Source organism: Dreissena polymorpha, chromosome 2 (genome assembly GCF_020536995.1).
Source record: "Dreissena polymorpha isolate Duluth1 chromosome 2, UMN_Dpol_1.0, whole genome shotgun sequence".
NCBI classification, from domain to species: Eukaryota; Metazoa; Mollusca; class Bivalvia; order Myida; family Dreissenidae; genus Dreissena; species Dreissena polymorpha.
In genome coordinates, this window is record NC_068356.1 from 109973425 (window position 1) to 109988840 (window position 15416).

The 15416-nt window shown below is 37.3% G+C and overlaps 1 long non-coding RNA gene across 3 annotated transcripts; it reads right to left on the bottom strand.

Moving 5' to 3' along the window:
- Nucleotides 1–316: 316 nt before the first annotated feature.
- On the bottom strand, nt 317–11009 carry LOC127868482 (uncharacterized). Of its 3 annotated transcripts, none has more exons than XR_008044144.1 (6): nt 10991–11009; nt 10390–10483; nt 7867–7960; nt 5344–5437; nt 2822–2915; nt 317–395 (listed from the first exon to the last, which is right to left on the bottom strand). It is a non-coding gene; the product is annotated as an uncharacterized LOC127868482 (long non-coding RNA). The 3 variants fall into 3 exon arrangements; XR_008044143.1 differs by lacking the exon at nt 10991–11009 and adding an exon at nt 10837–10863; XR_008044145.1 differs by lacking the exon at nt 10991–11009 and adding an exon at nt 10746–10785.
- Between the last annotated feature and the right edge of the window lie 4407 nt (nt 11010–15416).

The following is a 15416-nucleotide window of genomic DNA, read 5'->3' on the forward strand; positions in this document are numbered from 1 at the left end:
ACATAAGACAATAAGAACATGGAAAACACTCAAATAACAATGTTACAGTAAGAGTAACGTGATAAAATAAATAACAAACTGGAGGTCGGACAGCGAAATCACTGTAAGAGCTTTTTTCGGATTCCAGCTGACAATAGCCATTTTTTAATATTTGAATTACCTCCCTTTTTCAGATCAGTTATTTACAATCCAAATTGTGAAAACTAACTCTCCAAAGCCATTGTTCACCACTGTCACGTAGGTACAAAGCTTAAAAAATACATTTCACAGGCAGGCTGTGTAAACAAAAATTTGTCATTTACCACTTACGGTAGCAGACCACGGTAGACACACACTCTCTCGAGCCGCGGACGCCTTCTTGATCTCCACCACGCTCAATTCAGAAAACAATGAACCTGCAATCATAAAAACACATTCACTGCACACAAGTAGTCTGAAACTTACATTTAAGATAAAAAAAGAGCATATGGAACCTGTACAGGTGATACTATTGACAAAAGTGAAAGAATGACAAGGCCGCAAAAAGGGGCTTCAAAATCAACTTTTTACATGTACGAAAGTGGCTGGGACGAATGAAACGTAATGATAGCCTGCTTTTGGAATGATATTTTTACAACGCAAAACATAGCACAACCCATCAAACCATGAATAAATACCAGGTATCCAGGTGGTTTTCGCGCAATAATTCACAGCGTGACCCTACTAGCGATTCCAGCTTAAAAAGAACCCCAAATACAATATGCCTACCGCAGTTTTCCTTCCTGAGTAACAAAGAACACAACAACAACAAGAGGTCATGACCCCACAGTTTCGCATTTGAAAATGGTCATATTCTCAGGATTTAATGCAATTTGGGGATACAATAGACCTATTACCCTCAAATTTGACATGGAAACCTACCCTTTCCCAATATTTCACTTTTGACCGGGGCCAATTCGCATATTTCTGCTTCCTACCGTGTACTGCTACCTTAAGGACACCAATTATTCTTTTTCATTACTGCAAAAGCAGCTTTTCAAGTATTGTAGACTATTCCTGACAAAAACACACTGTTTTCACTCAACTGTACTGCGAAATAGACTGTCTTTCTTCATATCAAACATTTAAACCAAAGTGCACACTTTACTCCTATTTCACGGAGAATTCATGCATTCAGAGTTCTGAGTGAGACACTCTTTAAATCTCTCCTGGAACCTTTTAGACACCTTTCAAACATGTTTCCTTTTTATAAACACTCTACTCATGCTTTTATACATCTTACTTGAACAGCAGATACCTTTTCCAACATGTCTGGACCTAATTTTTTGAGAAAAATTGTTGATTTTTCAGCCCGCGAAGTGCCAATTTCCTTGACTTTTGTCTATTTTGCTCCTTCTCCTACATTAATACAACTGTTTTAGCATACATAAGACACTAAGAACATGAGAAACACTCAAATAACATGAAACAGTAAGAATAACCTGATAAAATAATAACAAGCTCGATGTCGGACAGCCATATCACTGTTACGAGCTTTTTTTCTGATTCCAGCTGAAACAAGATGTGTTTGTGAAACACTATGTACACCCACCACATATATATGACCTTTGTACTTGACCTTTGACCTTGACGGATGACCTTGACCTTTCACCACTCAAAATGTGCAGCTCCATGAGGTACACATGCATGCCAAATATCAAGTTTCTATCTTCAATATTGCAAAATTTGACCTTTGACCTTGAACTTTGACCTTGAAGGATGACTTTGACCTTGACCTTTTACCACTCAAAATGTGCATCTCCATGAGATACACATGCATGCCAAATATCAAGTTGCTATCTTTAACATTTGCATAAGTTATGGTAAATGTAAAAGTTTGACGCTAACAAACAAACCAACGAACAAACCAACAGACAGGGCAAACACAATATGTCCCCCAGTATAGTCTGGGGAACATAAATAGCCATTTTTCAATATTTGAATCATCTCCCTTATTTAGATCAGTTATTTACATCCAAATTATGAAAACTAAGCTCATCCAAGCCCATTTTTTGACTGGACGGTGGTGAAAAATCTGTAAAAAATACATTTCACAGGCCGACTGTGTACATTTTTTTTGTCATTTACCAATTAAGGACACCAAGTACTCTTTTTCATAACTGTTTAAGCATCTATTTCTAGTATTTTAGACAATTCCTAACAAAACAGACTGTTTTCAATCAACTGTTTTGCAAAAAAACTGTCTTTCTTCACACCAAACACTTAACCCAAAGTGACACTTTACTCCTATTTCACTGACAATTCATGCTTTCAGAGTTCCAAGAGAGACACACTTTAAATGTCTCCTGGAACCTTTTGGAAACCATTTAAACACTCTGCTCATGCTTATATACATCTTACTTGCACCGCCGATACCTTTCCCAACATGTCTGGGCCTAGTTTTTGAGAAAAATAGTTGATTTTTCAGCCTTCGGGGTGCTAATTTTCTTGATTTTTGTCTATTTGGCTCATTTTCTTACATTAATACAACTGTTCAAGTATACATAAGACAATAAGAACATGAGAAACACTCAAATAACATGTTACAGTAAGAGTAACGTGATAAAATAATAACAAACTGGAGGTCGGACAGCGAAATCACTGTAAGAGCTTTTTTCGGATTCCAGCTGAAAATAGCCATTTTTTTAATATTTGAATTACCTCCCTTTTTCAGATCAGTTATTTACATCCAAATTGTGAAAACTAAACTCTCCAAAGCCCATTTTCACACTGCACGTTAGTACAAAAGCTTAAAAAAATACATTTCACAGGCAGGCTGTGTAAACAAAAATTTGTCATTTACCACTTAAGGTAGCAGACCACGGTAGACACACACTCTCTCGGAGCCGCGGACGCCTTCTTGATCTCCACCACGCTCAATTCAGAAAACAATGAACCTGCAATCATAAAAACACATTCACTGCACACAAGTAGTCTGAAACTTACATTTAAGATAAAAAAAGAGCATATGGAACCTGTACAGGTGATACTATTGACAAAAGTGAAAGAATGACAAGGCCGCAAAAAGGGGCTTCAAAATCAACTTTTTACCATGTACGAAAGTGGCTGGGGACGAATGAAACGTAATGATAGCCTGCTTTTGGAATGATATTTTTACACGCAAAACATAGCACAACCCATCAAACCATGAATAAATACCAGGTATCCAGGTGGTTTTCGCGCAATAATTCACAGCGTGACCCTACTAGCGATTCCAGCTTAAAAAGAACCCCAAATACAATATGCCTACCGCAGTTTTCCTTCCTGAGTAACAAAGAACACAACAACAACAAGAGGTCATGACCCCACAGTTTCGCATTTGAAAATGGTCATATTCTCAGGATTTAATGCAATTTGGGGATACAATAAGACCTATTACCCTCAAATTTGACATGGAAACCTACCCTTTCCCAATATTTCACTTTTTGACCGGGGCCAATTCGCATATTTCTGCTTCCTACCGTGTACTGCTACCTTAAGGACACCAATTATTCTTTTTCATTACTGCAAAAGCAGCTTTTTCAAGTATTGTAGACTATTCCTGACAAAAACACACTGTTTTCACTCAACTGTACTGCGAAATAGACTGTCTTTCTTCATATCAAACATTTAAACCAAAGTGCACACTTTACTCCTATTTCACGGAGAATTCATGCATTCAGAGTTCTGAGTGAGACACTCTTTAAATCTCTCCTGGAACCTTTTAGACACCTTTCAAACATGTTTCCTTTTTATAAACACTCTACTCATGCTTTTATACATCTTACTTGAACAGCAGATACCTTTTCCAACATGTCTGGACCTAATTTTTGAGAAAAATTGTTGATTTTTCAGCCCGCGAAGTGCCAATTTCCTTGACTTTTGTCTATTTTGCTCCTTCTCCTACATTAATACAACTGTTTTAGCATACATAAGACACTAAGAACATGAGAAACACTCAAATAACATGAAACAGTAAGAATAACCTGATAAAATAATAACAAGCTCGATGTCGGACAGCCATATCACTGTTACGAGCTTTTTTCTGATTCCAGCTGAAACAAGATGTGTTTGTGAAACACTATGTACACCCACCACATATATATGACCTTTGTACTTGACCTTTGACCTTGACGGATGACCTTGACCTTTCACCACTCAAAATGTGCAGCTCCATGAGGTACACATGCATGCCAAATATCAAGTTTCTATCTTCAATATTGCAAAATTTGACCTTTGACCTTGAACTTTGACCTTGAAGGATGACTTTGACCTTGACCTTTTACCACTCAAAATGTGCATCTCCATGAGATACACATGCATGCCAAATATCAAGTTGCTATCTTTAACATTTGCATAAGTTATGGTAAATGTAAAAGTTTGACGCTAACAAACAAACCAACGAACAAACCAACAGACAGGGCAAACACAATATGTCCCCCAGTATAGTCTGGGGAACATAAATAGCCATTTTTCAATATTTGAATCATCTCCCTTATTTAGATCAGTTATTTACATCCAAATTATGAAAACTAAGCTCATCCAAGCCCATTTTTTGACTGGACGGTGGTGAAAAATCTGTAAAAAATACATTTCACAGGCCGACTGTGTACATTTTTTTTGTCATTTACCAATTAAGGACACCAAGTACTCTTTTTCATAACTGTTTAAGCATCTATTTCTAGTATTTTAGACAATTCCTAACAAAAACAGACTGTTTTCAATCAACTGTTTTGCAAAAAAACTGTCTTTCTTCACACCAAACACTTAACCCAAAGTGACACTTTACTCCTATTTCACTGACAATTCATGCTTTCAGAGTTCCAAGAGAGACACACTTTAAATGTCTCCTGGAACCTTTTGGAAACCATTTAAACACTCTGCTCATGCTTATATACATCTTACTTGCACCGCCGATACCTTTCCCAACATGTCTGGGCCTAGTTTTTGAGAAAAATAGTTGATTTTTCAGCCTTCGGGGTGCTAATTTTCTTGATTTTTGTCTATTTGGCTCATTTTCTTACATTAATACAACTGTTCAAGTATACATAAGACAATAAGAACATGAGAAACACTCAAATAACATGTTACAGTAAGAGTAACGTGATAAAATAATAACAAACTGGAGGTCGGACAGCGAAATCACTGTAAGAGCTTTTTTCGGATTCCAGCTGAAAATAGCCATTTTTTAATATTTGAATTACCTCCCTTTTTCAGATCAGTTATTTACATCCAAATTGTGAAAACTAAACTCTCCAAAGCCCATTTTCACACTGCACGTTAGTACAAAAGCTTAAAAAAATACATTTCACAGGCAGGCTGTGTAAACAAAAATTTGTCATTTACCACTTAAGGTAGCAGACCACGGTAGACACACACTCTCTCGGAGCCGCGGACGCCTTCTTGATCTCCACCACGCTCAATTCAGAAAACAATGAACCTGCAATCATAAAAACACATTCACTGCACACAAGTAGTCTGAAACTTACATTTAAGATAAAAAAAGAGCATATGGAACCTGTACAGGTGATACTATTGACAAAAGTGAAAGAATGACAAGGCCGCAAAAAGGGGCTTCAAAATCAACTTTTTACCATGTACGAAAGTGGCTGGGGACGAATGAAACGTAATGATAGCCTGCTTTTGGAATGATATTTTTACACGCAAAACATAGCACAACCCATCAAACCATGAATAAATACCAGGTATCCAGGTGGTTTTCGCGCAATAATTCACAGCGTGACCCTACTAGCGATTCCAGCTTAAAAAGAACCCCAAATACAATATGCCTACCGCAGTTTTCCTTCCTGAGTAACAAAGAACACAACAACAACAAGAGGTCATGACCCCACAGTTTCGCATTTGAAAATGGTCATATTCTCAGGATTTAATGCAATTTGGGGATACAATAAGACCTATTACCCTCAAATTTGACATGGAAACCTACCCTTTCCCAATATTTCACTTTTTGACCGGGGCCAATTCGCATATTTCTGCTTCCTACCGTGTACTGCTACCTTAAGGACACCAATTATTCTTTTTCATTACTGCAAAAGCAGCTTTTTCAAGTATTGTAGACTATTCCTGACAAAAACACACTGTTTTCACTCAACTGTACTGCGAAATAGACTGTCTTTCTTCATATCAAACATTTAAACCAAAGTGCACACTTTACTCCTATTTCACGGAGAATTCATGCATTCAGAGTTCTGAGTGAGACACTCTTTAAATCTCTCCTGGAACCTTTTAGACACCTTTCAAACATGTTTCCTTTTTATAAACACTCTACTCATGCTTTTATACATCTTACTTGAACAGCAGATACCTTTTCCAACATGTCTGGACCTAATTTTTGAGAAAAATTGTTGATTTTTCAGCCCGCGAAGTGCCAATTTCCTTGACTTTTGTCTATTTTGCTCCTTCTCCTACATTAATACAACTGTTTTAGCATACATAAGACACTAAGAACATGAGAAACACTCAAATAACATGAAACAGTAAGAATAACCTGATAAAATAATAACAAGCTCGATGTCGGACAGCCATATCACTGTTACGAGCTTTTTTTCTGATTCCAGCTGAAACAAGATGTGTTTGTGAAACACTATGTACACCCACCACATATATATGACCTTTGTACTTGACCTTTGACCTTGACGGATGACCTTGACCTTTCACCACTCAAAATGTGCAGCTCCATGAGGTACACATGCATGCCAAATATCAAGTTTCTATCTTCAATATTGCAAAATTTGACCTTTGACCTTGAACTTTGACCTTGAAGGATGACTTTGACCTTGACCTTTTACCACTCAAAATGTGCATCTCCATGAGATACACATGCATGCCAAATATCAAGTTGCTATCTTTAACATTTGCATAAGTTATGGTAAATGTAAAAGTTTGACGCTAACAAACAAACCAACGAACAAACCAACAGACAGGGCAAACACAATATGTCCCCCAGTATAGTCTGGGGAACATAAATAGCCATTTTTCAATATTTGAATCATCTCCCTTATTTAGATCAGTTATTTACATCCAAATTATGAAAACTAAGCTCATCCAAGCCCATTTTTTGACTGGACGGTGGTGAAAAATCTGTAAAAAATACATTTCACAGGCCGACTGTGTACATTTTTTTTGTCATTTACCAATTAAGGACACCAAGTACTCTTTTTCATAACTGTTTAAGCATCTATTTCTAGTATTTTAGACAATTCCTAACAAAAACAGACTGTTTTCAATCAACTGTTTTGCAAAAAAACTGTCTTTCTTCACACCAAACACTTAACCCAAAGTGACACTTTACTCCTATTTCACTGACAATTCATGCTTTCAGAGTTCCAAGAGAGACACACTTTAAATGTCTCCTGGAACCTTTTGGAAACCATTTAAACACTCTGCTCATGCTTATATACATCTTACTTGCACCGCCGATACCTTTCCCAACATGTCTGGGCCTAGTTTTTGAGAAAAATAGTTGATTTTTCAGCCTTCGGGGTGCTAATTTTCTTGATTTTTGTCTATTTGGCTCATTTTCTTACATTAATACAACTGTTCAAGTATACATAAGACAATAAGAACATGAGAAACACTCAAATAACATGTTACAGTAAGAGTAACGTGATAAAATAATAACAAACTGGAGGTCGGACAGCGAAATCACTGTAAGAGCTTTTTTCGGATTCCAGCTGAAAATAGCCATTTTTTAATATTTGAATTACCTCCCTTTTTCAGATCAGTTATTTACATCCAAATTGTGAAAACTAAACTCTCCAAAGCCCATTTTCACACTGCACGTTAGTACAAAAGCTTAAAAAAATACATTTCACAGGCAGGCTGTGTAAACAAAAATTTGTCATTTACCACTTAAGGTAGCAGACCACGGTAGACACACACTCTCTCGGAGCCGCGGACGCCTTCTTGATCTCCACCACGCTCAATTCAGAAAACAATGAACCTGCAATCATAAAAACACATTCACTGCACACAAGTAGTCTGAAACTTACATTTAAGATAAAAAAAGAGCATATGGAACCTGTACAGGTGATACTATTGACAAAAGTGAAAGAATGACAAGGCCGCAAAAAGGGGCTTCAAAATCAACTTTTTACCATGTACGAAAGTGGCTGGGGACGAATGAAACGTAATGATAGCCTGCTTTTGGAATGATATTTTTACACGCAAAACATAGCACAACCCATCAAACCATGAATAAATACCAGGTATCCAGGTGGTTTTCGCGCAATAATTCACAGCGTGACCCTACTAGCGATTCCAGCTTAAAAAGAACCCCAAATACAATATGCCTACCGCAGTTTTCCTTCCTGAGTAACAAAGAACACAACAACAACAAGAGGTCATGACCCCACAGTTTCGCATTTGAAAATGGTCATATTCTCAGGATTTAATGCAATTTGGGGATACAATAAGACCTATTACCCTCAAATTTGACATGGAAACCTACCCTTTCCCAATATTTCACTTTTTGACCGGGGCCAATTCGCATATTTCTGCTTCCTACCGTGTACTGCTACCTTAAGGACACCAATTATTCTTTTTCATTACTGCAAAAGCAGCTTTTTCAAGTATTGTAGACTATTCCTGACAAAAACACACTGTTTTCACTCAACTGTACTGCGAAATAGACTGTCTTTCTTCATATCAAACATTTAAACCAAAGTGCACACTTTACTCCTATTTCACGGAGAATTCATGCATTCAGAGTTCTGAGTGAGACACTCTTTAAATCTCTCCTGGAACCTTTTAGACACCTTTCAAACATGTTTCCTTTTTATAAACACTCTACTCATGCTTTTATACATCTTACTTGAACAGCAGATACCTTTTCCAACATGTCTGGACCTAATTTTTGAGAAAAATTGTTGATTTTTCAGCCCGCGAAGTGCCAATTTCCTTGACTTTTGTCTATTTTGCTCCTTCTCCTACATTAATACAACTGTTTTAGCATACATAAGACACTAAGAACATGAGAAACACTCAAATAACATGAAACAGTAAGAATAACCTGATAAAATAATAACAAGCTCGATGTCGGACAGCCATATCACTGTTACGAGCTTTTTTTCTGATTCCAGCTGAAACAAGATGTGTTTGTGAAACACTATGTACACCCACCACATATATATGACCTTTGTACTTGACCTTTGACCTTGACGGATGACCTTGACCTTTCACCACTCAAAATGTGCAGCTCCATGAGGTACACATGCATGCCAAATATCAAGTTTCTATCTTCAATATTGCAAAATTTGACCTTTGACCTTGAACTTTGACCTTGAAGGATGACTTTGACCTTGACCTTTTACCACTCAAAATGTGCATCTCCATGAGATACACATGCATGCCAAATATCAAGTTGCTATCTTTAACATTTGCATAAGTTATGGTAAATGTAAAAGTTTGACGCTAACAAACAAACCAACGAACAAACCAACAGACAGGGCAAACACAATATGTCCCCCAGTATAGTCTGGGGAACATAAATAGCCATTTTTCAATATTTGAATCATCTCCCTTATTTAGATCAGTTATTTACATCCAAATTATGAAAACTAAGCTCATCCAAGCCCATTTTTTGACTGGACGGTGGTGAAAAATCTGTAAAAAATACATTTCACAGGCCGACTGTGTACATTTTTTTTGTCATTTACCAATTAAGGACACCAAGTACTCTTTTTCATAACTGTTTAAGCATCTATTTCTAGTATTTTAGACAATTCCTAACAAAAACAGACTGTTTTCAATCAACTGTTTTGCAAAAAAACTGTCTTTCTTCACACCAAACACTTAACCCAAAGTGACACTTTACTCCTATTTCACTGACAATTCATGCTTTCAGAGTTCCAAGAGAGACACACTTTAAATGTCTCCTGGAACCTTTTGGAAACCATTTAAACACTCTGCTCATGCTTATATACATCTTACTTGCACCGCCGATACCTTTCCCAACATGTCTGGGCCTAGTTTTTGAGAAAAATAGTTGATTTTTCAGCCTTCGGGGTGCTAATTTTCTTGATTTTTGTCTATTTGGCTCATTTTCTTACATTAATACAACTGTTCAAGTATACATAAGACAATAAGAACATGAGAAACACTCAAATAACATGTTACAGTAAGAGTAACGTGATAAAATAATAACAAACTGGAGGTCGGACAGCGAAATCACTGTAAGAGCTTTTTTCGGATTCCAGCTGAAAATAGCCATTTTTTAATATTTGAATTACCTCCCTTTTTCAGATCAGTTATTTACATCCAAATTGTGAAAACTAAACTCTCCAAAGCCCATTTTCACACTGCACGTTAGTACAAAAGCTTAAAAAAATACATTTCACAGGCAGGCTGTGTAAACAAAAATTTGTCATTTACCACTTAAGGTAGCAGACCACGGTAGACACACACTCTCTCGGAGCCGCGGACGCCTTCTTGATCTCCACCACGCTCAATTCAGAAAACAATGAACCTGCAATCATAAAAACACATTCACTGCACACAAGTAGTCTGAAACTTACATTTAAGATAAAAAAAGAGCATATGGAACCTGTACAGGTGATACTATTGACAAAAGTGAAAGAATGACAAGGCCGCAAAAAGGGGCTTCAAAATCAACTTTTTACCATGTACGAAAGTGGCTGGGGACGAATGAAACGTAATGATAGCCTGCTTTTGGAATGATATTTTTACACGCAAAACATAGCACAACCCATCAAACCATGAATAAATACCAGGTATCCAGGTGGTTTTCGCGCAATAATTCACAGCGTGACCCTACTAGCGATTCCAGCTTAAAAAGAACCCCAAATACAATATGCCTACCGCAGTTTTCCTTCCTGAGTAACAAAGAACACAACAACAACAAGAGGTCATGACCCCACAGTTTCGCATTTGAAAATGGTCATATTCTCAGGATTTAATGCAATTTGGGGATACAATAAGACCTATTACCCTCAAATTTGACATGGAAACCTACCCTTTCCCAATATTTCACTTTTTGACCGGGGCCAATTCGCATATTTCTGCTTCCTACCGTGTACTGCTACCTCAGAACGGACTATTGTTATGAAAGCGTCTCATTCATGTCATGATCATACCAAGCGTTCATCATTGAGGTTACAGTATACTAAACAATCTCTTGCACAACGGTTACATTTCATTCACTGCGTTAAAGAAAACCATCTCATACCATGATATCTTATATCAGTCTTAATTCATTATTATAAAATTGATATGGTTTCTTGATGTTAAGAAACCAACATGCATACACACGTCGAAGAAATTTCTAACGTCACTTAATAAACATTATGTTCAATTGTTGACATTTGTAAAGTGCGTGAAATGATTCCATCTGCGTAAATGGGCAATAAAATAGTTCCAAAGAGTTGCATTAAAACTCGCAAGTTTTTGCACGATTTATCGTACATTTAAAAGTCATATTTCTTAATTTAATGCATGCGATCTTAAATATCCAATCAAATATACATTGAATGCGTTTGTTCGGTTTTAGCTATTCAAAATGGCGTGCTGAGCCTTTCGCAGAGTTGTATGTGAGAGCAAGGAACGACAACTCTGCGTGGAGATTGTTCATCTGCATGTCATCTAGGTAGACACGCACCAAACATCAGCTCCGGAAAAAAGTTTAATATTGAGAAAATGTCTAAGTGCAATCTTATGTCAGAGCTGTAGACGATTGTGATGGTTTATCTGTGTTGATGATGGTGAAAGTAAAAATATGTAGTAGATGATTAATATTTCATTAGGAATTTACTTTGAAACTTTGAGGAGGTTTGAATTTAAAGAGAAAATACTATTATGGTATTCAGTCATACTTTATGATACATAGTTACTAGTAATCAAGATTTTTGATTTTCAAAGTTTGCTTTCCTTCTTTATCAAACATCATACATTACTAAAATGTAAAAGCTTTAAACATTGGTGTGTAATTCAATCAAATGTTTAAAGCTTTAGACTTCAGAAAGGTTTTACTTGTTGTATTACATCAATTTATATAAGAAATAAGTTTTTAAGTATTAAAATTCACCTTGAAAAGATCCAAATTTAAAAAAAATGAGGGGCGACCCCTCCCGCACCCTCCCCTGTTGGCCTCCAATCAAAAAACCCTTCGTACGGCCTTGGCATCTATCGCAGTCCGATAAAGAATCTAGTTCCAAATTTTGATCTGTACACGTCAACATGAAGCGAGTTTCCACGTCGAGAGTGTTTATCTTGAATTCAACAGAAAATCAATCTGTTTTGTATACTGACGAAAGTGTGATATGTCAGTGTGAACAATAACGGTAGAAGAGTAAAAAAAATGAAATTCTTGAATTTTCAAATAGGACTTTTGGTGACAGTGTTGTGTATGAATTATCTAGTGCTTGGTGACATGGCGTACACCTGTGACGTTATAATTGCAGGCGGAAGTACTGCTGCGCTGGGTGCAGCGTTATCCGCTGCGCGTGCGGATGCTAATTTAGTTGTTTGTCTGACGGAACCTTCTGATTGGCTTGGAGGACAACTGACGTCATCTGCTGTAAGTGCGATTGATTTCGGAACACTGAATCGCAATTGGTGGTTTCAGTCCACTACTTTCCAAGCGATGATCAATTCATTGGGTTCGAATCATGGCGCCTGTTGGGTAAGCACGGTTTGCTACCTTCCGAAAGATATTTTGGTGTGGATTAACGACAACGTTGCCAGACTTCCGAATTTGAAGGTTTTCTACAACACCGTTGTTAAGAGTGTCACCACTGACAATGACACTGTTAGCTCTGTGTATGCAATACAACGGTCTTCGAAAGACGGGATCGACCAATGGGGACGCTTATTGTCAGACACGATACGCGACTGGTATTCTCCAGCAGACTCTGCCATGTTCACCAAATCTGTCATAACGCTCCAAAGATCCAATGGCGGTACACCGGTGATCATTGATGCATCCGAGTTCGGAGATGTCCTCGCTCTCGGGAAAACCGGCTATCGACAGGGAGTGGAGTATCCAACTGAAAACTCTTCTGCAACAAATGAACGCTGTGGACAAAGATTCACAATTCCTTTCTATATGAACTATAACCACGTACGCTTAAATGATACCACACCTTTGCAAAGCCACGGCGTTTACAGCATGGGAACTTCTCCGTGGGGAAACATTTGGAGTTATCGGAGATCCAAAAGTATGCCTGGACTAGTGTTCCATCAGGCACACATCGGAGAAATTGCCAACCAAAACTGGGGAACTGGAAATGATTTTCTGGATTCGTATATCCTTCTGTCTGAAAGTGAAACCACTGGTCAGTTAAGTAACTGGATGGGTGGTATCGATGTATCCGTTCTATTGCTCGGGGAAGCGAGGGCATACGGCTGGTACCATTTTTACAAAAACCAGTCTGGGTCTATAAAGGAATATCTAGGGTTGGACACTCTACACTCTGCTGGAACGCAAACTGGTCTGGCAAAGTTGCCTTACATCAGAGACACCAGGCGTAGTGTTGGTCTTGACGGATTCGTTCTCAAGAAATCCGATATGGACACCCCGGTTTGCTCTTCGCCCAACATTTCGCAAGTCAGTCCAAATGTTAATCCACACGCTTTAAATTGCAAACAGTACGCCACACGTTTTCCCGATAGCGTTGCCATTGGGAACTACCTGGCTGACATCCATGGGGTTGCGAACTGCGCCTGGCCGAGTTATATAAATAATTACAAAACGCTGCCGTTCCACGTGCCGTTTCGCGCGCTAACGAATCAACGCTATAGCAATTTGCTAGTAGCCGGTAAGACAATGTCTCAGACGTTCATGGCCAACGCTGCAACGAGAACGCACCCGACCGAGTTTGCCACCGGAGAGGCTGCTGGTATGGCTGCTTCATTAATGGTCAATAACGGTTACTCGTCGCGAGACATGTTGGCGAACATCGATTCGCTTCAAAAAGAGCTACGCAAATTCATGCCTTTATACTGGGACGAGCCTAGAGTGGGCCAATTAACTGTTATTGGTTAATTCAACGCGTATCTGTGTGTTCTGTATGAATCATTTCAAACCTACACATATTGTTCGTAATTGCTCTTACTTGAATTTTAAATAGCTTACAATATTAATTTATTTGTGTATATGTTTCTTAATCACATGGAATACATTTATAAACACATAATAGTCAACAGTTACAAAAGTAAGGATCTTTATAAACGATTGATGTTTTTCTTTTAATAAAAGTATTTTAAAGAATAAAGCTAATCACATATTCACTAAGCTTACATTCGCGTTTTTAATGGTGACGATGTTTTATTTTATTTTTTCGAATTCCTCATAGATGTCTTTTGAGAGAATAGTGTGTTTATATTGTGTAATTATGTTCTTTCCTTTGTGACAAGTAAGACACTCCCATTTTCTTATATTTTCCTTTGTAACTTTAAATTACTTACTTTCATTTCCTTACGTGACCGCTCAATATTTGCAGAAACTACGTCTGGTTTTTATTCTATATGAAAACAATATTAAGCATGGATTATATTTAAAGAATACACAATCCTTAATTAAGATAAAAATGCGCTGCATCGTCATGATTTCATTTTATTTCAAGCGGGTATAAAAGAAAATCGCCACTTAACTGTAGATCATGTTTTTTGCGGAGTCAACCTCCGCGCAGAGATTTGACGGGGAACCTGGGCCCCGTTTCATCAACGATCGCATTTTTTAAAAAATTTTAAAATGATCTAAACTGTTTGTGTCAGTGTCATCAGTGTGTTTGGTTAAATTTTATGTGGCAATCAATTAAACATTTGAAATTCTCAAAGCCTTTTCTTCGGAAAATTAAAAAATAGAGGTGAAAATGTCCGAACATGTTAACCAGAATCGCCTTACATTTCACCAATGTTTGCCGACGTTGGAACTGCCCATTAAGTTATATAAATCAGGCGATCAACAGATTCTACGCAGATTGTGGTTGTTACAGGAATATGCGTATATTTTATTAGTTTTATTGTTGCAGGATTAACTAAACATGTACTTTTTGCGATGGGAAAAGTGGCAGAATACATTTACTATAATTATGGCAGCGAATGAACGTTATTCCCTTAAAAAATGTTGCACGCATTAACATGTTTCTGCTCATATTTGGAAAACAAATTTAATATTGTGTATTTATCTTTTTGAAATCTAATAACTGCATATAAGACATCTGAAAATAAGAAATGCTGATTTTCATTCCTTCGTAGTCCGTGTTCATCATTGAGTAAGAGTAGACCGCACATGTAATGAGAATTTTCCGTCATACGTTTGAAATATTTGTTTTGAGAAGTCATACATATAGCATTTGTTTGTTAGTTTTTCAAGGTATAATATAATATACTGGTACACATCTTTTTTGTTCTTTCATTGTGGTTTGCGACATGATACATTT